A 25003-nucleotide genomic window follows, 5' to 3' on the forward strand; every position below is an offset into this window, starting at 1 on the left:
TCTGCAGAATGGGAGAAAATATTTGCAAACCATGTACCCGATAAAGGGTTCATTTCCAAAGTATATAAGGAATCCCTACAACTCAATAGTAAAAAAATAATAATAATAAAATTTTTTAAAAAATGAGCTAAAGATTTGAGTAGACATTTCTTCTGCAGAGGAGACATACACATGTCCCAACAGGTGTATGAAAAGATATTCAGTGTTACTTATCATCAGAGAAGTACAGAAATCACCTCACACCTGTTCGGATGGCTGTTATCAAAAAAACGAGACAACAAGCGTTGGTAAGGATGTGGGGAAATTGGAACCCAGGTTCACTGTTGGTGGGAATGCAAAATGGTGGAACCACGATGGAAAACAGTGTGGAGATTCCTCAAAACATTAAAAATAGCATTACCATTTGCTCCAGCAATATCACTTCTGGGTATTTATTCAGAAGAACTAAAGTGAGGATCTTGCAGAGATACTAGCACTCGGTGTTCATTGGAGCACTCCTCACAACAGGCAAGATGTGGGAACAACCTCAGTGTCCACGGATGAATGGATAAAGGGAATCCTGCCATATGCCACAGTATGCCCAGAGGACAGCAGGAAGCCCCTATGACATTGCTTCTCGCTTCCACCTCTCCCTGCCCCATCCCACCCCACCCATTCTCCATTTGGGAGCCAGAGTGTGAGAATCTTCTTAAAACACAAATCTGATGGCCTTCCTGCCATAAAAGAAACAAACTCAAGTGACTTCCCATTGCTCTTAAGACAAATTATCAAAATTTCCCTTCTGTAGGGAAAAAATTCAAATATATGTTGATTCTCTTTAATCTATTTGATTTTATGTGTTTGAGCACCAAAAAACATATACAAGCATATGTCGTTTCAGAGAGTAGGATTGGAGACAGGCCAAGTGGTGGCCTTACCGTAGTAGCTAAGAGCCAGACCCTCAGTCTGGACAGCTTGAGTCCCTACCCAGCACTTGCTTGCTAACTGTATGACCTTGGGCAGGTTATTTAAACTTAACCTGTTTGTACCTTGTTACTGATGATAGTAAGAGCAGGAAAGCTTTGGAAAGTGCCCAGCAGCTAGTAAGTACTATGTGTTTGCTTCTAATGTTTATTTTCCTCTCTGTTGTTGAGTTGTTCGAATACACATGCTTTGCCTTTATAGTGCATTTAAAATTTTATTTTATTTTATTTATTTATTTGTTTATTTATTTATTTATTTTTGAGAGAGAGAGAGAGAGGTGAGTGCAAGCTATGGGGAAGGGGTAGAGAGGGAGACAGTCTTTTTTTAGATTTTATTTATGATGGGGTAGGAGCAGAGGAAGAAGAAAAAAGAGAATCTCAAGCCAACTCTGTGCTGAGCACAGAGTGCAACGCAGGGCTCGATCTCACGACCCTAAGATCACGACCTGAGCAGAAATCAAGAGTCAGATGCTCAAATTGGCTGAGCCACCCAAGCACCCCAACATTTAAAAATTTAAAAGAAAGTTTTAAAGAAAAGGGGAACAGAAAGGTCCAAGAATATCTGGGGGAATTCTCATTACTTCCTGCAAGGCCTGGGTGTTCGTAGCTTTATCTCGTGCTGATTTTCTTCCACTTCCTCTGTGCCCTTTTCCTGGGTCCCTGAAACAAGGTCAGCTGCCCCTGACCTCAGAGTACTTTTTCTTTGCTGCATTTATCCCACTCGTAATTGCATATTTCTTTGGGTTATTGTTTGTTTAATAACTGACACCCTGTCCACCCTCCTCACTTGACTAGAACCTCTAAAGGCCCAGCACTTCTCAAACTGAGAAGGAAAAGGGTTTCCCCAGAACCAAAAGTGCAGGTAGGTGTGGAGAGACTCTGGGCTCTATGAAGACTTGGCAGAAATGATGCCAGAGAGAAGAGGGAGCTGTTACATTTTGAAGAATAGTGTCATTTCTGCCAAGGATTTTGAATTGTATGCAGATGTCTTTGAGGATCTGGTGAAGGATTTAGCCAGGGCCATGACTATAGCATTAGATTGTATTTTATTTATTTATTTATTTATTTATTTATTTATTTATTTATTCTTTTAGTATTTTATTTATTCTTTTGAGAGAAAGAGAGACAGAGAGAGCACAAGCAGGTGGAGAGGCAGAGGGAGAGGGAGAAGCAGATTCCCCGATGAGCAGGGAGCCCAGCACGGGGCTGGATCCCAGGACCTGGAGATCGTGACCTGAGCCAAAGGCAGACGCTTAACCATCTGAGCCACCCAGGTGCCCCTAGATTGTATTTTAGAGTAGCTCATTCCAACGCCAGTGTGACAGGTGGATGGGTGGGTGGAGTTCGGAGTCAGCAAGATGAAAATTATGGAGAGCCAGAATTTAGGCCGCAGGGATGGAGCAGAGGGAACATGAGTATTCAAGCAATACTCATGTTATGGAACAACCAATACTACTACGTGATGGAGTAGATGTCACGCCATATGGTGATGATGAAGGGGACATCCGGGTTCCTGGTTTTGTGTTACGTAATGGATTTTGACTTTCATTTGGGAAGTTAGGCAGAGGGAAAAAGTCAAATTAGAGAAATACTATGAAATGAGATCTGAATATGTTAACTCTCTGTGAAGCATCCTCAACGAATTGTCTAGTGGAGGCTGAGGCAGACTGAACTAGAGAGGATTTAGGGGGTACAGGTCTGTACAAGGTAGAGGCTGAAGGTATGCATGGGGTGGTTCAGACAGCAGCCCTCCCCGTAGCCCCAGCCCAAGCCCATCACCTTCTGTGAAGAAAACTTCTCTCTCCAGGGTTTCCAGTTTCTTAAAGATGCAGAGAAGGCATCCTGTGCAGTGATGGCGTAGCTGCCCTCAGAGACCTCCCTGCCCCACTAGGACAGTGCTTCCACAGAGTAGATGTATGGGAGTCACAGTAGGTGTGCTTCTTGAGCCATTCATCATGGGCCACAGGACTAGCATTCACGTCAACATCTGGAATGGACACGAAGGACAACATGAAGTAAATGTCCATGGTTTAGTGTTAACGAAAACTAAGAAGGGTGAAACTCAATATATGAGGCTTCTCCAGAGAAACAGCAGTAGGGAGAGGAGATAGATCGATATCAGAGAATTGCCTCATACATTTGTGGAGGCTGGCACGTCCCTCAGGATAGGCCTGCAGACTGAAGATACAGAGAAGAGGTGGATTTTGAGACCAGAGAGTCTGTTGGGAGAATCTCCTCCTCAAGGAACCTGTCTTTTTCTTAAGGCCTTCAACTGATTGGAAGAGGCCCACCATATTATGGGGAGCAATGTGCTTTACTTACAGTGTGCTGATATAAATGTTAGTTGCCTCCCAGAAAATACCTTCACAGAAATACCTAGAGTAGTCTTTGCCCAAATGACTGGGAACCAAACTGACAGAAAATTAATCATCACACCTATTAAGCTGTCCTTGCCTGTGCCATTAGCCTGCTGCAGGAAAGCTCTGAAATACTGAAGTTCTATATAAGACAGCCTCTGTGGGAGGTTCAGACCTTAGTGTGATCATCTTGAGCTTAAATGTGAAGTACTCAAAACATCCAAAATTTTGAGATCCTTAAAAATCGGAGGCCCTTGTTACTTATCCTAGTTCAGGAGCTTTGCTTTAGAGGTATTTAAGCCTCATAATTTCCATGTTCTGTTTTGTAGTTTGCATTGCCTTTCAAAAGCAGAGTACACGCACACTCACACACGGAAATCAGCAGTTCATATGTTTTTCCATTTTACAGATAAGAAAACTGAGGCTGGCAGCATTAGGTTCCATGCCACACTGGTGGCTATTAAAGAGGCTAGATTGAACCTCGGTCCTTTCACTTTAAATTGAACCATTCCTTCCCTCTGACCCCCCCCCAAAAAAAACTTATTTCTAAGGGAGGATAAAGGCGGGTGCAGAGAACATGAATGAATATGAGAATGAATACTTAGAGAACTCCTACCTGAATTCAGGATAGGAAGGGGAAAAATTTTACCAGATTATATGCCTTACTTGGTCCCTCTGGGGTTGTGGATATTTCAAGTTAGAAGAATTTAGGTTTGCAGTTCATTCCTTTCTAATTCTGCATTTTCGGTGACTATATTTGTGGACGCATAAGGATTGAAACTTTAAAGAAACCACCTCCTTCCCTCTCTGGGTCACCCTCCCCGCAGCCCCAGAACATCTGAGCATGCTTTCACAGTCGTCGAGTTTGCCAGGTTTGGGTCTTGTGTCCTGCCTCCTTCCAGTTTGTTTGGTTAGTTAGCTAATGTGTTTTGCATTCAACCAAGGAAGTTCAAAATACTGCCTCTGAGAGAGCCAGCTAGGGTAGAAGTGCTGTCCAACTTATGAGTGGCAGACTGGCTGAGTTCTCTGGGTGATGACTGAGCCACCCACTAATTTTAGGCTGGGAAACCTTGGAGCACAGATGGATTTTTCAATAGAAAATAACATCCTGCTAAGACATTCTATAACCCTTGGAAATACCTTCTGGCTCTCTAGTTCTTGGCCATTTTGAAGGTTCGTATCCCTACCCATTATCATATTAAGTGTGGTAAAGACTTTAGTTTTAAAAATGTAACTTTCTACCTTAGATCGTCTGTATCTCAAAGGTTATAAAAGCAAGGTCTTCCTTCTCTCCTGGGACTAATGTAGAGGGAAGCGGTGAGCCTCAGGTGGCCATCTCACCCGTAAGTAAGTGGGTAAGCTGAATAGGAGCACCCAGGCCTACAAAATTTTCTGGAGTTACCACTTCCAAGCGTGTATACCACATACTGAGTTGTAGTGCAAAATGGGTGTCAATTGGCCATAGTTACGTTCATATTGTAAGTTTTCAAAAACTTCCCTTGTGTACATTATTTACCTTGGTTCGTGTGGATGAAGTTTAAGTTTATAGCCAAAGCTCCATTTGATCTTGCACAACAAATTGCGTATGGCTTCATCAGTCCCAGTTTGGGCACCTTTTTGAACTTTCTGGAGCTTAAAAACAGGCCATTAAAAATGTTTTCCAGGGATTGATTTCCCAAAGACAATACCAAAATGCAGTGATTTTTGCCTTGACTATAGAGTCCATAGCTAGCACTTCATAGTTTTGAACTACTCCCTAGATTGTCTCATTGGATTTTCATGACAAATGTGGACAGTAGGTAGGACAGCTGGTGTCATTACTGTTTTATAAAATAAGTGGAAACGGAGGAAGAACATTCACGTAAAGACCCCTGGACTGTGTATTTTTAGCAGTTGCCATTTGGAATCACCTGTGTTGAGTCCGGGAACTGATTCCAGCTGGCTGGTTGCACACATCTGCTATAGTATGATTTAATCCTCATAACTACCTGTGAAGTCACTGGTAGGGTTCTCACTTTACAGATGAAGAAGGCAAGTTTCAGGGAAGTTAAATAATCTATCCAGGGTCTTGCTGCTGGTAAGTGGAGCTCACCTGGTCTGAAGCCCATGCTTTTTCTAGTTTTCAGGCTTCGCCTCATTACAATGTTCAGATTGATGTCATTAAGTTCTGTGACCATGCATGACCCATATTTGATTTTTAGTTCATCAGAACATTTGAGCGGGAAATAGATCAGAGCCAACGCACATTTGACCTGTTGGATCCTGTGGTTGCTATATGCTGACTTTAATAATGAAATGCAATAATGCATGTTTTTATGGCAATCAAGCTGTCTCGGCTAGGAGGAAAGTATAACATGAGGAGATTAAGGTATTTAAATTCAACAAATATTTTTAGAGCACCAGTATTTGCTAGGTGCTGTGATTGGTGCTTTCCATCATCTATTTAATACGATTTTTATAACATTCCAGCATGCCTCAATTATTGCTTGTTTACAGATAAGGAAACTGAGCCTCGAAAAGAATGCAATACTTAGGGAAGAGTACGTAGCTAATAAGTAGAGCAGGATACGCCCTGAGATCTTTTAACTTCCTGTCCATTACTGGTTCTCCAGGGTTAATGCTTACTGCTCATAACATGCTCTGTCGCTACAGTGGTCATTCTGCCATCCCTCAACCCATCATCAGCCGAACCCATTCCTTGCCATTTGCATACCCTCACTTGTGAATTTCAGATAATTTAGGCAGCAACCCAGAGACCATTTCCTGAATTGTAACTGGAATTGTCTATGGGAAATCATGCATCTAAAGAAGGTACTATATTATGCAGTCATTAGCATCTAGTTTGGGAATCTCTGTTTTTCAGAATTAATTTCACAGCAAGCAGTGGAGTTATCTATCAAGCATTTCTGAGAAATAAAGACAAGAGATGGATACATGTAGTTCAAATCAGGACAACTCATTACATCTGCAATGGGTATTTAAGGAGTCCTGAGGTAATTGAACATGGTAATTGTGTTGCTGCATCTGACGGGTTTCACTGACACTTGTTTTGTTTGTGTTTTGCCTGAGCCCATAATTGCAGAAATATTCTCCCATGGTGATTAGTTCCCAATTTAAAATAGACTGTTTCATTAAAGGTAACTCCATAATGAGACCAGTGAGGACCCAAGCTGTGTGCTTTAATGATAGTAATTCCCTCTCTGCTTGCAGCTTGACCATGCGCACGCAGAAGATGTGAGTCAAAGCCTTCATCTTAAGTCCTGCTTGAATTGCAAGAAAAGAGGAGGTCGAATTACATCGCCTTTAAGGTCCCTTCCAGCTCTAGCATTCTGTGATCCTTTGGAATAGTCACCAAATGGAAGTTCAAAAATTGATTCTGCTTTCACACTGAGAGGGAAGAATGCCCACAATTGAATAAAAGATTAGAAGCTGTGGAGAGGAAATAGTTGTCTTGAGTGAGTTCTTTTATTGGAAATCAGCCTTGTACTACTGGACAGGAAATTAAGTTCTTGCCTGGGTCATTAATCATTGTGCCAATTTGAAAATTGGCAGCGGGGGGGGGCTATATTTGAGGAGGGAGGAAGGAGTGGGCGAAAAGGGCGTTCCTAAAAGCTCCCCGGTCAAAGTGGGCATTAGTGGCAAAGATAGGGTGCTGTTGGCCACCCCCTCTTCAGTATTTCTGTCATTCTCCTGCTGTTTCCCACACATCTCCTACCCGAACCAGTTTCCCACTACTACCAAGAGGAGGGAAACACGATCACAGGATTTTCACAGAGAAAGAGTAGAGAAGTGAGAGTCTAATGGGCAGCATATTCCCCTGGTTAGCCCAAGAGAGATGTTCTAAAGAAAGATGATAAGATTAGCATATCCTTTTTAACTTTTTAACATAACTTTTTATCAAAGTTAACATCAACGAGTACTGGGTTACGCCCTGTCAGGACAGCCTGTGCCCTTTGAAACAACTCCCATTTTTACCATTTTCCTACTTTCTTTGTCTCCCTCTTCCCAAGTGGAACCTCACTCATGGGGATACTGTCTTCTGCCTCATGAAGTTGGAGCTCCCCTCTGCATCTGTTAATTAGGCTGGAAAAATATCAAAACCATCCTTGCTTTCATTTTTCCATTCTCCCACCAAAATGGGACTGTTTTAGTGTATTTGCAGCTTTCTATTTATTTTCCCTTTAAGGTGAGAAGTTTTGGTAAATAGAAACTTGGCAGCAGATTTTATTTCCACAAAAATAACAATTTTGACATCTCAGGGTGTCATCTGTCTCAAAGCTGTTCCCAATGGAGTCTAAATATACCACTGGGGCTTTCTCATCACTCATCAGAACTGCCTCGAAAATTTGCACCCCTTGGGGTCTGATTGACTAAGCCTCCTATAAAGCACTCTCTTCTCTTATAGATTTTTCTGATGGGAAAGTGGCTAAATTAGACTGGGAATTGAAGTATTTGGCTTCGTTACAGTTTGTGTAGGTTTTTGCTCTTTCTCCCTCTCTCCATACACCTGCTTCTTTCTAACTGTAATTTCACTATGTTCTTAACTGCTCAGTGCACAGTATGGCCCTGAGCATCCCTGATGAATTCTGCCCTGATTCATCCTCCCGAGCACCGCAGGGGCTGGCCTGTGCAGTCATGGCTTCATGCTCACGTGGAATAGAAATAGACTTCACTCTTGTCTCTGCACATCACACACCAGCCTGCGTAGAGATCTGAGCCTTTTTTCCAAACCAGTCACTGCTGCTCCCCATGCACCTCCCGCCATTATTTACACTAATGATGAGCACCTAGAAGTAATTTCTAAAATTAAAAAAAAAAAAAAGCAACACCAGGTTAAGTGTCATTGTCAGCCAGGAAGAGTGTTTGGAGCGGCTAATGATGCAGAGGATGAGCTCTAATGCCATGATCGAACCGCCTCTTCACAGGAAATCACGTAGACGCGCAGTATTTGGGGCTCTTTGGAATGAAAAAGAGTAGGCTAGGTTTCCACTTTATTGGAGTTTGTATACGTGGCCTGAGAAGTAGTGTAAGTTACTTAAGAACTCTTCAAGTTCTGACTTAGAGAATGGATCACAGCCATTCTGTAGGGCCCTTGGTCATCTCAGTGGGTCCTTCCCCCTTGAAACCTGACTCTTGATGTCACAATGACTTCCAGTGGTCAGAGCCATGGTCTTTCCCATTTCTGCTCCTTCTCTCTGCAACAGCAGACAGCTGTCCTCGGAACTCTTTTTGCCACTCCTCCTGATGGCCCACTTCCTCCCATCTTCTCAATTCCTTCTTTGTCTTCTTTGGTTCATCCCTACTGTGTTGACCTTAAGACTCAGTGCCTGTCTTCTCTCTCACCATCTCTGCAGAAAACCTAACCCTCACAGCTTCCACTGGCTTTTCTATAGGTTTGGCTTCGCGACTTCTCCCTTTGCAAAGCTCAGCTGCCTACTGAATGCACTTCACTTTCTTATTCTCACCTCAGCCTCAGATGCTGCAAAGGAAAAATGTTTTTTTGACCCCCTAAACTGGATCCTCCTTCTGGTGTGTCTGTTTTTGTCATTGTCATTTCAGTCCTTCTCCTAGACCACCATGTTGGTGAATCATACTCTTTCATTCCAGCATTCTCGAGAAGGGCCCAAGCAGCCTTCCAGGGTGCGTGCGTGTTATGAGGGAACAGCATTAGGAACTTAGAATCGGTTGTTTCCATGTGCGAAGCAGTGAGTGCCAAGCACTGCACTCAACTCTACTAGGCTCATTCCATTTAGTCCTCACAGCTTCCCATCAGGTGGCAAAGGGGAAGAACTGGGTTCTATCCAGAGATGGGAACAGGCATCACTCTTTCCCCAACTACTGTCCAGACATCACAGGACTGACCGCAGACTTCAGAATGGAAGGATAAATGGATTATCAATCTAGGTTACATAGTGGGGGACAGCTCCCTTGGGGATCTTGTGACTGGGAACTTAAGTACCTTCCTTCCCTCCCTCTTTTATCCTCCCTTTTTAGAGCGGTAATACTTGGTTCTGGTGTGCCTTCCCTGTGCCGTCCACCTTTGGCTCTGCCCAAAGTAAGGTGAGACATGTAAGACTTAGCATAGACTTTGGCACTGAGTTCTAAAGGAGAGCCATAGAGGGAGCCAGGAAGAGTTCATCGTGCTCTGACCAGCTTGGGTCTGAGGTCCTGCCTGCATGCTCATTCATTCAGTATGTATTTACAGTGCTGAGCTGTGTAGGGTAACATGCCAGAAATATCACCCCGTCTTTCACATATGACTGGGACAAATACACTTCATACAACTCCTTTTAAACTTGCTTGATTAGAATTGTGATAAATGCTACAAAAACTTTGTGGGCCAAAGTGCTCACCAGTGAGGGCTCTTAGCTCTCCTGTCCCCCAGCTTTATATCTGCGGGTAGCAGTGGGACAAGGTGCATACCCAGTGGCAGGAGGGCTGTACAGGGCAACAGTTTGTGTCCGTCCTCTGCTCACAACATTTCAGTAGATTGAGTTCACCCACCTGCCTTCCTATCTGTCACCAAGCCCATCAGGCTGTCCCTACTGCTTGTCATCTCCTCCCCCGGCTCTACCTGCCCCCAGGTACTCTCACCTCCTCCATATTCTCTAATTGTCCAAAGCCCAACCCAGCTTCAGGGTGTCCCTGCTGTCCCAGTTTCTCTTCTGTCCCAACAATGCCATTGTGATCTGTCTGCTGTCATAGTTAGCGCCAGTTCTGTCCTGAGCTGGTATGGAGTTTTCAGAGTGGGTGCCAGCAGCAGCAGCAGCACCTGGAAACTCAGTGGAAGCAGAGTCTTACTCCCCACCGTGCACCTACTGAATCAGAGAGTAGGGTGGGGCCCGGCAGGCAGTGTTTTCACAAGCCTTCCGAGTGAATTTGATGCACACCTGTTTGAGAACCAGAAGTTTATGCGACTCCTTAAGAATTTAATGATGTGTTGCTTTATTTTCTTATTTCATATGTTAATATGTTGCTTCCATAATAAAATTATAAATCCACGACATTACCCAAATTTGTATTTTTATTGCATTGTATGTAACAGTTTAATATACAAGCTGTTCCAGTCAATTTTCACCTACTTCCGTACGACTAGTCATCTCTCATTTTGGTTAGGAATCCATGGTATATGTAGGGCAGTGCTAAATTCTTCACAACCTAGGAAACCCATTGAGAGGCTCCTATTGGTACAGAAAGCAGTATAATACTGGAAGGGTTATAACTCCAAATGTGAGGTTTTTAAATGTGAGGTGGAAATGTCCCTGAGATCATTAGGTTTTTGCTACCCCCAAAATGAATGGAATAGAAGTGCGGGGAGGGGGCACATAAAGTTTTCTACGTGACATCAATTTGGTGGAAATGATAAAAGAACAGATTTTTTGTGAACTAAAGCTCTTGGTGAGGTTGGGAGGTATTTCCTATTCTCTTCAAAGGCTAGGATATAGTGACATCAGAGTGTATCCTGTGGGGGCCTGTGTGGAATTTTTAAGACAGCTCTGGAAGGCAGCTGTTGTTTCAAGAAAGAGTATTTTCATTTGTTGGTCAAACCCAAGGCTTGGCCTGTAAGAAAACTTGGATCTTTCCCTTCTTCCCTCCTACCTTTTAGGCTCCTTCACTCATTTTTCTTCCCTTCCTGATATATTAAGTAAATGTTAAAAATACTAGTGATAAGAGTTTTCTCTTTGGAAATAAATGGGGGGGGTTGATTTTATTCCGTTTCATCCCAGGGAGTACATTACCCTCCCACCTTCCCATGTGCAACCCTTTAAATGTGTTTAGTGTACCTTTTAACTTTGGATGTGTTCTTAGAAAAGTGCAAGGGTTTGTGTGCAAATATTTTAAACTAACATAAATCATACTGTGTTTTAAATCTCATATTTCTTTTTTTTCCGTGTAGCACTGTGTTTTAGAGATACACCGTGTTTTAAAAATCCATTCTTACCACTGTGTATTTCTGTGGTTTCTCTCCCAAGGATGGACAGCCAAAATCATGCAGCAGTGAGCATCTGTGGCCATTCCCCCTGTGGCCTTGGGTGAACATTTCTTTGGAATACAGACACAGGAATGGAACTGCTGCTGGGTCTTAGAAATAAGTGGAGCTAATTTGACTAAATGATGCCAGACGGCTCTCCAGAGTGGCTGCTCCCGCTCACTCCCACCACCGTCCTGCAGGATTCCCGACCCCCATCAGTAATTTACAGTTTTGCAGTCTAATAGGCGTGAAGTAATAGCTCTTGATTTGCATATATTTGACTATACAGCTTCTCTTCACATGCTTGCTAGTCTTTAGGCTACCTCCTTAGTAAATGGCCCACTTATATTGGTCCATGCTTATACTGGCAATGGTGTTTGGGTTTTTTGGTTGGTTTTGTGTGTGTGTGTGTGTGTGTGGGTTTTGTGTGTGTGTGTGATCTGCAGGATTTCATTGAACAGTTTGGATCATCTCTTTTCAGTTTTAGGCTTTGCAAACATCATCTGTTCTACCACCTGTCTGTCAACTTTTCCCATAATATCCTTCACTGAACAGAAATCTTAATTTTAACGTAATTGTTGCTGTCCTTCCTTGCCCAGAGATAGTGTCAGGTAGGGATTCATTTTTAGTTTTTTTTCTATCTAGGGATTCAGTTTTACGAACACCAAAGACTACATAGTCTTTTCCAGTCCTTGGCATTTAACATAAAGCTTTTTTCCATTTCTCTACCCCTCTCTAACTTCATTCATTCCACACAAATGTTTGTATAAGTTGAATGACTCAGAAGGGCTGGAGGAATAAGCTGGCACTCTATGACTAGTAAGAATAACACTCACGAAAACAGTGTCAACATGCTGTCTCCCAGCCTTGGAAAGTTTCGGCTGGACCTTAGGTTTAAATACAGTGTGATTACCGAGCAAAACCTTTACTTGTTGACATTGTCTATTTTACCTACAGGATGTCAGCCATAGCAGCCAGCGTAAATTAAGGTCCCATTTTACTATATCTTTCAGTGATTGCTTTTATGAACTATCCCAGTATTTTGGATTTATGAATTAGTTGCAGGGCACGCAAAATAAAACAACCCACCCTAAATCATTCACATCTCAAAAAGTGAATAGGTATTGGAAAATTCAAACTTATATGTAAACGAAAGAAAAAAAACCCCACAGGTTTCTAAGTATTTTTCTGCCAAGTAATCTCCACGTACCTGAAATGTCTATAGCACTTCGCACACTGCACTGCCTTGCACAGAGCAGTAAATAAATAAATATGCTTGGATTGTTAGATTATTTTGACTGAGAGTTAAAACAAGGAGGGAAAATAATTCAGCCCTTATTTTTATTTCTGTTATTGAATCTTGATAATATGAAACGGTATCAGTTTCCTCTTACTATCCATCACGTGCGTGCTGCTCCGTGAGAGTATTGTGTAAATATGTGGTCTCGTTTGGTCTTTGCAATAATCCCAGGAGATAGGTATTATCATCCCAGTTTTATAGGTGAAGAAACCAAAGCCCAGAGAGATGTCCTTTCCCCAAAATCCCAGATCTCCTATGGGACAGGGCTGAGATTCAAACCCAGGTCTGCGTGCTCCTGGGCTGGGCTCCTCTGCTACTCACATTGCCTACCATTAATGTAGCGAAGGAAGCCTAAGTAATATTTTGCAGAATGAACATGTGTTCATGTAAACATGTGTTTATACTTACGCAGAAAGATTTGACTAGCGCGTTGTACATTTCATAGCAATCACTCCAGTTCAGATATGTACTAGCCATCACACCGTATGTTTTATGGTAAATTTGTAAACAAAAGCCGTAAACTTTCTAGGCATTCTTCCCTTGCCACACATATTGGCGGGTGTCCGGTTTCAGGTATTACAAGACCTGTTTGTTTTACTGATACCTGTTTTCTCCGTCATGAGCTATCAGCACCTTCCTATGGTGAATTGTGTCCATATACTCCTGTTTGCGAGGCTAAATACCACATTTTCATCACTGTTCCTATGGACCAAAGTATTAAGACAGCAAGAAGCCTCTGTATCAACACGGATACAAACTACATTTTCTGATGATTACGTATCTTATTTAATCGGTAGATTATTAGCCATAATTTCCATTCAGCATCTCTATAGGTTCTTAAACCTTATAAATTCTTACAGGAGCCTTCTCATTCCCCTGGCACTTGAAATGGTTTTGGTTTTTGTTTTTGAAAAAATAAAATTCTAGAACCAGAAATTGAAAGTCAATCCCCTTAGTACAGTTTCAGAAATCATAGTTGCTGACTCAGTCCTTACTGTTTGGGTTCCCCCCCCCCCAGTAATTTAGGTTTATTAACAGCCAGGACTTACATTAGGAACAAGAATTCTTTATTTGAAATATGTCTCTGCGCCCTGACAAAGTGACTGCTCGCGGAGTACTTTTTCTCTCCAGCCTTGTTTATCCCATCGGACGTTCCTGCCAGAAGCAGCCTGTTTACATAACTGCCCTTGTGCAATGGAATATTTTACTGAGCACAGTCCTGCACTTGCACCGCAGCCCGTATAACATGGTCTAGGGACAAAACCTGAAAGGCACCAGGGAATGCTCAGTAAGCTAGATCTGTAGGGAATAGAAGTGGAGGCATTTGGACGAAAAGCAAGTATTGGAAAAAGGGAGCTGAGCAGGAGTGGGGCGTTTCGCCCGCAGAGACCAGCGAAAACACAAGAAGAGAGAGTGGCTCTGACACAACAGGGTGAAGGGGAAACCATTCGCTGGTTCTGGAAGTGTAGGACAAAGGTATGTGTTACTGTTGGGAAGCATGCCCATTCATTAAACTCCAACAAAAATGGAGCCCCCGGTCTCAGGGCACCAGCATGACTATTGCTTCTTCGTTTTTTAAGTAGAAGAAAAAATTTGAGAAGAATGAGGCTTCTCTGTCTCGTACGTCCTTTTCATTTTGCCGGAGTTTCCGTTCTTTCCTGTAGTTTTGGCTGATTTCCTGGTGAGCAGAGGACTCCATCCACAGTCATGGTGGTCGCAAATATATTAGAGTAATTCTGTCTTAAGCACGAGACCTTTTCGTTGGAATTGCTCTTCCTTGAGCAGAGGGTTCAGGAGGCAGCTTGTCATAGAAAAAGTAGCATTTGTTATCTCTGGCTCACTCTCTTTCCCGGAACAGTAGTCTCTGAGCAGGTAGCAGCAAGCTACCCAAAATCCGTCCTCTGTATTTCTTTCTTTCCCTCTTCCTCCCATCTACCCGATGGCCAGTTGTGCCACTTCTTTAACTATGTCCAGTTTAGAATACTTTTTTTAAGTAGGCTCTACACCCAGCACAGAGCCCAATGTGGGGCTTGAACTCACAACCCAGAGATCAAGACCTGAGCTGAGATCAGGAGTTGAACTGAGCCACCTAGGCGCCCCTAGAATACTTTTTAATGGCTCATCTCTAGCAGAGTTTTTCCAGGAGCTAATAATTTTCTCCTCAACAGAAAGGAATTCAAAATAGTAGCATGACCACACTCCTTTCCTTTCACGACAAGTATATCTTTGTCACATCTGATGTTCATTGAGACCTAATCATATGCCATTTATTGGGTTAAGCCCTTTATGTTTTATCCCAATAACTGATATTGGTTTTATTGCCCTTGTATTGTAGAGTCAGGAGGCAGATGGAAGTGTCAAAGGTTATGATGTAAGCAAAGTTGCTCAGTAAGGGAGAAAGCCAGGGTTTCAACTCCAGAAGTTCTTGCAGGTAACTGTTGTGCAGAGAAAGCTGTGGAGGCAAAAGGAAAGCCAGTGAGTACATGGCAAATCGGGAGACGCCACCCATGTGCTGAGCCTTGAGAATAGAACATGCCTGGCTTTGGGGATGTTAGACCTTAGCTCTGCTCTTGTATCAGATGCAAGCCTTTCAGGAGTTGCCTTGCTTTTTTTTTTTTTTTTTTTTTTTTAATACTGAATTTTTCAGAGCGGGTTTAGGTCCACAGCAAAATTGAGAAGAAGGTACAGAGATTTCCCACAGACCTCATGTCCCCACCCAAGGGGTTCCAGTTGATGAGCCTACATTGACACATCATGAACACCCCAAGTCTGTCATTTACATTAGGGTTCCCTCTTGGTGTTGTACATTCTGTGTTTGACAAGCATATCCACAATTATAACGTCATACAGAGTGATCTTTTACTGCCCTGAAAGTCCTCTCTGCTCCTCTTTTTCATCCTTCCCTCTCCACTGATCCCTGGAAGCCACTGATCCTTTTACTGTCTCCATAGTTCTGCCTTTTCCAGGATGTCGTAGTTGGAATCATACAACATGTCGTCTTTTCAGATTGGCTTCTTTCCCTTCTGTCGCGTGCATTTAAGGTTCCTCCGTATCATTTAAGGCTTGATTTCTGTAGCTGAAGAATTTGGTGAAAATGTATCCCTGACCTTTACAACAATGAAATTTAGGATCTATACGGTATGTTTTGATTGTGTGTCTTTGCTAGCTTTCCCATATCCAAGTCCATGCACTAAGCCAAGGTGGGTGTCAAAATTCAGACTGCCCCCCCACTCCACTTGGATAATGCTGAGTACATACTTTTAAGAAACCGTTCGTGTTTCTGTACGTGGAGTTTTAATCACTTCAGTTTTGGCCGAAAGGTTAAAAACTAAATCCCTTATAATCAAGGCACTTTTTTTCCTAATGGAAACCACAGCTTGAGCAGCTGCTTGTATTATTGTTCCCCTCTGTGGTCCCACTGGTGTGTGGGAGTTTACTGTTAGGCTGTGGAAAAGGGAGCAAATAAGAAGCCAAGAATGGGGTCATGTTTCAATAGAGAAATAATAGTGGAATGTTAAAATCCTTGAGTGTTTCCCCCCCCACACACACTTTGGACATGCAGTTTGGCTCTCTTTTTCCTTTTTAAATACTTCCATAAGTCATGGGAAAGAACCATATATCGCAGGAACTATAGTATTGAAAACTTTTAGACCCCAACGTTGATTCTATATAGTGTGCTTCCTATTTGCCTGGAGGTGTAAGCTGACAACATAACTTTAAAGTCTCTTTGTCGCGTCAGCCGTATTTCGCCTGTCTGCATCGATGTGCTCTTCCTCTCCCTTGTCTGGGTTGAAATTGTGTTTATCTGTGTATAATGTTTTTTTCTTGTGTCAATTTCTACGTCCCATTTTCTTTTTAAAATCTGTTTCCCTATCTCCCTTTCTCCTCATTTCTCTTCCCTGCGTCCCGTTTTCTGTTCATCTTTTCTTCCTCACTTTTTATACTATATGATTTTAAGTTCTATGTAAAAATTAAAACCTGGGCAGCTAGCTGGCTCAGTCAGTAGAGCATGCAACTCTTGATCTTGGGGTCGTGAGCTCAAGCCCCACACTGGGCATAGAGCATACTTTAAAAAAAAAAAAAGAATTTTATTTTGCTATTCTTATTTTTTTATGTAGATAAATAGATTATTTTATATTTCTCTGAAAGCATCCTACTTCAAATAAAGTTACTTTTTACTTACTGGAAGCTTGACCTTTTTTTTTTTAACATAGGTTTTTGATCCTCAATGGAAGCAGCTGCTTCATCCCGTTGACGAGTACAATGCCAGAGATTAAAAAGAGTGGCTGGGTTCTCATGCCACAAAATGGGTTGAATTATCAGTGACACCGTATACTTTCCATAACCTTAAGTTACACTTAAGTCAAGACCTGTTTTATCATTTAACCAATTGCCAAGGTCATTTTGGAGATTAAACAAAACAAACTGAATAGCCCTCCAAACTCTATCAAAGAAGAATTCTTTGCATATATAAATAGTAAATGATCCTTCTTCCTGCTATCTTGAGGATATTTTTTCAGTAACACACAAGGCATAGCCAGCTCCTTACCCTGTTGACCTCATCCTGAAGAGGGAGGTATGGGTAGTTTGGAGAAGCAGCAAATAAGGTGGGCTTAGGGTGACAACGCATGAGGTACCATCCTGGGTTTACTGTTGACTTGCTGTGACCAAAGTCATAGTCCTTAATCTCTGCCAGCTTCCGTTTCCTCATGGGTCAAGTCTCCTGTAATCCCCACCCCCTCATGGATTGTTGAGTGAGATAATGTGTGTGAGAGTGAGAGAGAGAGAGAGAGACTGGCTGGGAAGAGGCATCCTGAGATGGCTTGGGTCTCCTCTGGATTTTTCTCTTTCTTTTCTATTTTGTCTTTCCACATCCTGTGTTGAGTCTCTTTCTGAAGAAGCTGGTCATTTAAGAGGCATCTGGGTGGCTCAGTCGGTTGAGCATCTGGCTCTTGGTTTCAGCTCCGGTCATGATCTCAGCATCCTGGGATTGAACCCCATGTTGAGCCCACCTAGGGCTCCCTGCTCAGCGGGGAGTCTGCTGGAGATTTTCTCTCTCTCTCTCTCTCTCTCTCTCTCTCTCTCTCTCTCTCCCTCTGCCCATCCCCCTGCTCATGCTCTAAATAAATAAATAAAAATCTTAAAAAGGAAGAAGCTGGTCATTTAGTATGTGATTGTCTCTTCTAATCTTTGCCAATGCTGGCATTTAACATAGCCTGGCATTCAGAAGCAGGCAGGACCTTCCATCCCTTATTACATTTTCAGATTGAATGTATTTGTCAGGGCAGGAGTAGGAACTCAGGATATGTCCTGACAGAAGGCTGTCAACAGTCTGTGTCTTATGTGAGCTTGCTCATAACACTCATGTGAAAGGCTATAAACAGAGGCCTCCCACTAAAGATCATTGTTTCAACTTAAGGGAGAAATGAAGCATTCCAAGAGCCTAGACCTTCCACCTACATTTCTTGAACATTTCCTGGCCGATATTCACCCACTTACATACGGCATCACCTAGATCAGTGATGTTATAAGCCCTTACTCAAACCACAGCCATGCCCTCCTCTGAAAAACGTAGCGTAGTCTCTGGGTTAGATGAGATTTTTATTTGAGCCAACCATTAAAAACCATTAAAAATTGGGTGTGTTTCCATAAAAATCCAGATTTCCTGCCTCTGGAAATCAGCAGGTGCTACAGCTATCAGATTACCATCTTCACCTTTTTATCAGTTTTACCAATTTATAAGACTCTTCTGGTCATGTAAGTGCTTGATTTTGAGACTCCAAAAAACCTATATTTCTCCTGCTTCTAAATACCTACTCTTCAGAGCAATCATTTATTAAGTGTCTGGTGTGGACTCAAACTGTGTTGTCAGAGAAGCAGAAGACATGACTTCTGCTATCAGGGTGCTTGGGGTCACCTAAGAAAACAATACAAAAACAGGTGAAGTAGGTGGGGGGAATCACTGAACATTAAACTCTGGTAATTTATGTGAGCAAAGATCAGCATGGGCTGAGGTCATCAAGGAAAACTTCGTGGACGACTGGGTTTAAGCTGGTGCTTAAATTCATTCCCTCATTCAGACATCATTTATTAAGTACCTACTATGTGTCTTGAACAGTATTGGGCACTGGCAATAAAATGGTGTTAGGCACATCCCGTGTTTTCTTCAGAAGTTTACTATGTAGTGTAGAAACCTAGACATGTAGCAAATAAGGACAATAAAATATTGTACATGCTTGGATAAAAATCTACAGACAGATAATGAGATCACTAAAGAGTATGGTAAATTATATACATGAAATAAGATTTTTTAATAAAGTAGGTGATGAGTGAACTGATTCTGGATAAAAAGAGTAGCTAAGCCAGGGAATAGAGGAAAGGCATTCCATATACCGAATTCAGCATGAGAAGAAGCATAGTTCACCATGGATGGATCTAGATGGGTTTTAGTGTGATGAGAAGAAAGTGAGGGCCAGATCTTGGATGGCCTGCGTATTCAGTAAGAAGTTAAACTTACCATAGATAGAGAGCCACCAAAGTCAGAGGATAGAGGGGCACACATCCCAGTACATTCTCTCTTGCCTCTGTCCCAGAGGCTGACCTGTAGGGCTAAATCACCAGACTCTCTTGCTCTTTGATTTCCAGATAAGTTCAGCCAGTGGATAGCTAGCCCCAGCAGAAGATGGGCGGGAAGAGAGTGAGGTCAAGGTCTTTAATTTTCTGGCTTCCTCCCTCCAAAGATCACCAGGGAACAGCTGCATCGCCCCTTTTCAAGGCGACCTTATTTACATCACTGCCTCCTTCCAGTAACTAGTCCCTCCCCTTGTCCCGGCACACCTATGGTGGTCCTTCTCTGCTACTATTCCTAGGTTATCACTGTGCTTCCCATGCAGCCCACCCACACCCTTAGCAATAGTCTCATTGTAAATAAATCCTCTGCAAATCGTCCTCACTTAAAATATGATTAGATTTTAATTTTAAACAGTAGTGTAAGGAATAGTTTCCTAGAATGGAAGTCAGGGGCAAAGCAGTCCACGAAAATTAGCCAAAGTAAGAGATGATGCAGTTGGGAACTTACAGTTGTAGTGGAAATAGAAAGGAATACAGGAAGGGGAAGGGAGTTGAATTAACACCAGTTAGAGGTAAGAGATTAGGGAAAGGGAGGAGTCAAGGATGACCACCCAGGATTCTCACTTGGGTGGCTGCTTGGTTCAAGAAGTAAAAAAAAAAAAAAATGAGTTCCGTTCTGCATAGGTCAATTTTGAGAGCTTTGTGGGAGAGTTGTTGGAGATACACAGCAGGTATGGGGTAGCATTGGGATTCGAGTGAGGTCTGGCTGGAGGGAAGGTTGTTGTGTTGTCAGCCTTTAGGAGGTCCTTCCCCCAGGAGAGCTGAGAGGGTGGGAGAAGAAGTAGAATATTGGAGGAAGATGGTCATGCAGAGAACTTAGAATGGCACTAAAAGGACCCATAGTTTTGCAGAGACTGAGAAGAAAGCTTGAAATACAGCAGAGAGGGAGAGAATGAGTACTGATCGCACAGATGGTGGGGGAAATGCTTGCAGAAGCAGAGTGGAGTGAGTTTATGGAGAGACTTGAAAACTAAGGCAGAAGAGCCTGATTGGGGCCAGAACTTGAAGGGCTGTTATATGTTTACTTATTTTACCAGGGAGCACTGATCACTTGAGTGAGATGAAATCCATTCAGATTGTGTTTTAAGATGAGCAAAGTGATCCTGGAAGGGCAGAAATGAGAACGGGCTTAACACCTGAAGCTATAATACCAGTAGGAAATGATAAGGATCGAAGCAGAAGAGTACCAGGGAGTGCTTAGGGCAGAGTGATTGCAAGGGCCCAAAGAGTGAGAGTTAGGGGAAAATGAGTATAAGAGAAGAAAGATGAAGATGACCCCAAGATTTCCACATTCAAACCTAAGACCTTTATAAGTTCCATCATGTTTATGATAATTCTGCCCCAGAAAATTTCTGATAATCCTGAAGAAGCAGTTGGCCAGTTAGAAACAATGAAAAATGCAATTTTCCCATTTTCAAAAAAATGGGGAAAACATGTGCACGGTGTGAAATAGAATGAAGCCATTTTGAATCCAGGTCTAGTTAAGTTCAAGGATGGAGTTTCAGAGTTGAAACTAATGGTCTGACTACTTTGTGCTGTATAATCTTAGGTGGAGAAATAAATAAAAATACCCACAGATAATTTATGGTGAAACTCACCATATTTTGGCTAATGATTTCTTTCTGTTCTTTGGCTTTAATTCCTATTCTCTGTGGTTATATGTTTTGAGCCTTTGGGTTGATGTTTGTTCTTTTACCTTCCTTTTCCCCCAGTTCCATTTCTACTCCCACCTCCCCAAAACATCATAATTTTAGGAACTAACTAGAAATGATGTAGGAATCAGATTTCAGAATAGGAAATGCTGTGTTGTATTATTTCAAATTTGTATTATTTTTTTAAATTATGCTCAAGATTACAGGAAATTCCTAAAATCGATAAAAAGAGAAAGAACAGAAAATTCACAGAATATGAAATATAAATTACTTAATTATCATAAAAATGAGATCTACCTTTATAATAAGAAAAATGCAATTAAAATTCCAGTAAAATACTATTTTTCATCTATCAAGTTGGCAATGATAAAAAATTTGGCAATAAAGTCTTAGGAAAGGTAGGAGGAACCACACTGTTGGTTGGGATATAGGTGAGCACAATCTCTATGAAGGTTAGTTCTGCAATTTCTGTAAAAAATAAAAATGCGCTTACCCTTTGGCCCAACGATTCCACGTTTAGGCATTTTCCCGCCAGTATCTTTGCATTAAGCATGCAGTGCCTTTGGTACGAATATATGAACTTCAGCATCACTGGGTGCAAAAGACTGAAATCAATCTGAATACCCATCAATAGGGGACTGGTTAAATTAGTGATGGTATTTGCACGGGGTCCAGCTCTTAGAATGAAACAGATTTTTTATGGAATAAGGAAATAACTGTACAGAATGCTACCAGTTGTTTTGAAAAGAGTGGCACTGTGTGTATAGAGATTGTATCAGATACTATCTCTGGATGGATGTACAAGAGAATGACAGCCCTGCCTCTACAAAGAGATCTCAGGATGGTATTGGGAAGAAGACTCCCTTTCACCCTCTACCCTCTGGTACTATGTGAATTTTTTGGCAATTGCATATATTAAGTAATCTTTAAATCTCTTTCCCTTACTCCAGAAAAGGGACACCAAGTTGTTCACATAACACCAACAGTTTTGGTGAAGGGTTGAGGTAAATGAGTTTTCATACATTGTTGGTGGAAGTGACCATTTGCATAAAGTTTTTAAAGAGCATTATATTGGTTGGTGCAGTTCATAATAACAAGATGCATATCTTTTCCCTGGCAATCCTACTTCTACATTTCAATCCTCTGGAAACTCCAGCCAGCATACATAGGTAAAGATAAAAATATAAGAGTAGGCATACAGTTAAAGCTTGAGTGTAAGTGCAGATTCCTGCCCAGGTTTATTTGCTTCCTGAAAAATGCCAACTGGTTTATTATTTCTATCACTTGAGAAGTGTTCATTTCTTCATATTTGGAAATGGCCCACAGGTTTTAAAGTTCAGTTATTTGAACGATTTAGATTGTATTTCACTTGCACAATGGACCTGTGGGTCCAAGCTTTTAAGTGATATTGGTGGCCTGTTTCTGAAAGAGATAAGGGAAGAATGGAGGCTTTCATTCATTCACTCTTTAATAAGCATCTACTGTATGCCACGTGTGGGGTTGTGCTGGGGGTGCCACACTGAATAAAACAGACATGGTCATGGCATTTCAACATTCCAGGTTTCCTTTTTCTTAGCCATTTAAAAGGAATAGCTTATTTTAGCTATTCTAAGGTTGCTTTGGTGGTCTGGGGCCATTTTTGTTGCTTTTGCTTTGTTTTCTCTTTTATCATTTTGCACCGACTTAATGCAATGTTTTTCTGCTCCCAGAATGAGGGAAATGCCAGTAGAGTGGTGTTCTCTTGCGTTATGGGCCCACAGATGGGTGCTAGAGAGGCCTCAGCTCTCATTCCATTTCTTTTTATTTACACACACAAGGTTGACCACTGTGCTAACAGTAAAACCTGAGCTGTAAAAGAAGATTTACCACAGGCCGTGCTCATTACTGGTAATGATAGGGACCCGGAAAGCACGAATCACAGGGAGCCCCATCTTCGCCAGTGGCATGGAACTTATTTCCCACTGATCGTTGACCATAACTTCTCAGCCAGTAACAAACACGACAGACCTGAATTTGGCCATCCCTAACTTTCCCTGTTATTTCTACGCGTCTCAGCATTATTGCTGTCTCTTCTTAATTAGTGTGTTTCCCTTTTCATTTCTGACAACTGACCTTTTCCCTCCAAGTAAAGGAGAAGGTGTATAGCCTCTATAGCACCCTACAGGTGCCTGAAACGTGGGTGCCTCTGGGAGAACTCCGGGCCTCTTAGCCAGGCTTCACACCTCATCCATTCTGAGGTCATTCACTGAATATCTTGAAGGACACACCCACAGAAATGGATATTTCTTGTCAACATATTAATTACGCAATATAGTTTCAGAAACATATCGTGAAAGTGGTACAGTTAATACCAATCTTTGCTTCTTTTTTTAATTTTTATTATGTTATGTTAGTCACCATACAGTACATCCTTAGTTTTTGATGTAATGTTCCATGATTCATTATTTGCATATAACACCCAGTGCACCATGCAATATGTGCCCTCCTTAATACCCATCACCGGCCTATCCCACTTCTCTACCCCGTCCCCTCTGAAGCCCTCAGTTTGTTTCCCAGAGTCCACAGTCTCTCATGGTTCATTCCCCCCTAATCTTTCCTTTTTTTTTTTTTTAAAGATTTTATTTATTTATTTGACAGAGATAGAGACAGCCAGCGAGAGAGGGTACACAAGCAGGGGGAGTGGGAGAGGAAGAAGCAGGCTCATAGCGGAGGAGCCTGATGCGGGGCTCGATCCCATAATGCTAGGATCACGCCCTGAGCCGAAGGCAGACGCTTAACCACTGTGCCACCCAGGCGCCCCCCCCTAATCTTTCCTTCTTAAATATTATTGTAGGTTTGGGTAAGCTGTAATTGATGGGCATGTCCTTGGTGTTGAATTAATTCCTGCGAGTTTCTGGGTTCTGCAGGCAGAATTGTTCTCAAAATGGAGACGTTTTCTGGAATCATCAAAGCTGTTGAAAAACAATGCAGTTTCCTCCCTCTCCAAGACCAGAGTTTGACAGTAACATCTCAGAACAGATGTTTTGATGATCTCCAAATGTTTTTATTTGGTGGCACAAAGACTCTGTTATTCATGAAACGGTCTGTTAAAAAATTAGTTCCTTCATGTGGGGGTTGTGGGACTATGTGCTATGTAAATCGATTTCACATTTTGGTAGGGAACTGGCTCTTCACTCTTTAGATTGTCTCCAGGCTTGGACTCTTGACGGGCCACAGCAGTCGCAGGGAGTATAGTAACGCAAGAGCTCAGCATCTTTCCCAGAGGACTTAAAAGTGACTCATTTGCAAGCATCATATTCTTTTGTAAAAGAACAGAAGCTAAGTAAAAATCCGTAGAAAAATGGTCTTATAAAATACAATGAGAGAATGTAGCCACTCATGTTTGCTGGTCATCTGGACTATTCTAATACAGTCCAGTCTGCAGCTTAGACTTTTTCACTGTAGACTCCTATTGGAAGGAAAAACTGCCATCCTCAGATGAACGTGTGTACCTTACAAGGCACCTTACAAGAGGCCTCAGTGTCACTATTTGAGAGTGTTGGAATATAAGGAACTGGTCATTGTCAGTCTGATGTCCTGTCCTCTTGCCACTACCCTGATCCAAACTTTCCACTCGTTCCAGCAGGACAGAGATCAGCAAACTGTGCGGCCCGAGGTTCAAATCTGACCTGCTGCCTGTTTTTGTACATAAAGTTTGGTTGGGACACAGCTGCTCCAGTTTTGTTTCCATATTGTGTATGGCTGCTTTTAGGAGATGTCGCCAGAGGGGACAAGTTGCAATTGAGACCATTTAGCCATAAAACCTAAAATATTTACAGAAGACATTTGCCAACCCCTGCTGTAGGAAGTCGCATACATACTGTGACCCGTTGTTTAGAATGTTACATTAAGATAGTTGGTGTATTTAGGGAGTGCCTGGCTGGCTCAGTTAGTGGAACATGTGACTCTTGATCTTGGGGTTGTAAGTTCAAGCCCCACGTTGGGGGTAGAGATTACTTAAAAATAAAATCTTGGCAAAAGAGCTTTGGTATACTTAGATTTTGAAGGTGTTTGTGGGATGTAAGAAATGAAAAATAATAATTTGGTTTTAGAGCATTAAACGTATGACTAGAACAATGTTTAAAAGAATA

General features: G+C 42.1%; 1 protein-coding gene across 2 annotated transcripts in view; it reads left to right on the forward strand.

The window, feature by feature from the left end:
- Positions 1–25003, forward strand: part of GAREM1 (GRB2 associated regulator of MAPK1 subtype 1) — a 196520-nt gene that overhangs the window by 121972 nt on the left and 49545 nt on the right. The window lies entirely within an intron of this gene.

Source organism: Ursus americanus, chromosome 19, assembly GCF_024610735.1.
Source record: "Ursus americanus isolate L20-20 chromosome 19, mUrsAme1.1.p, whole genome shotgun sequence".
In the NCBI taxonomy this organism is placed as follows: Eukaryota; Metazoa; Chordata; class Mammalia; order Carnivora; family Ursidae; genus Ursus; species Ursus americanus.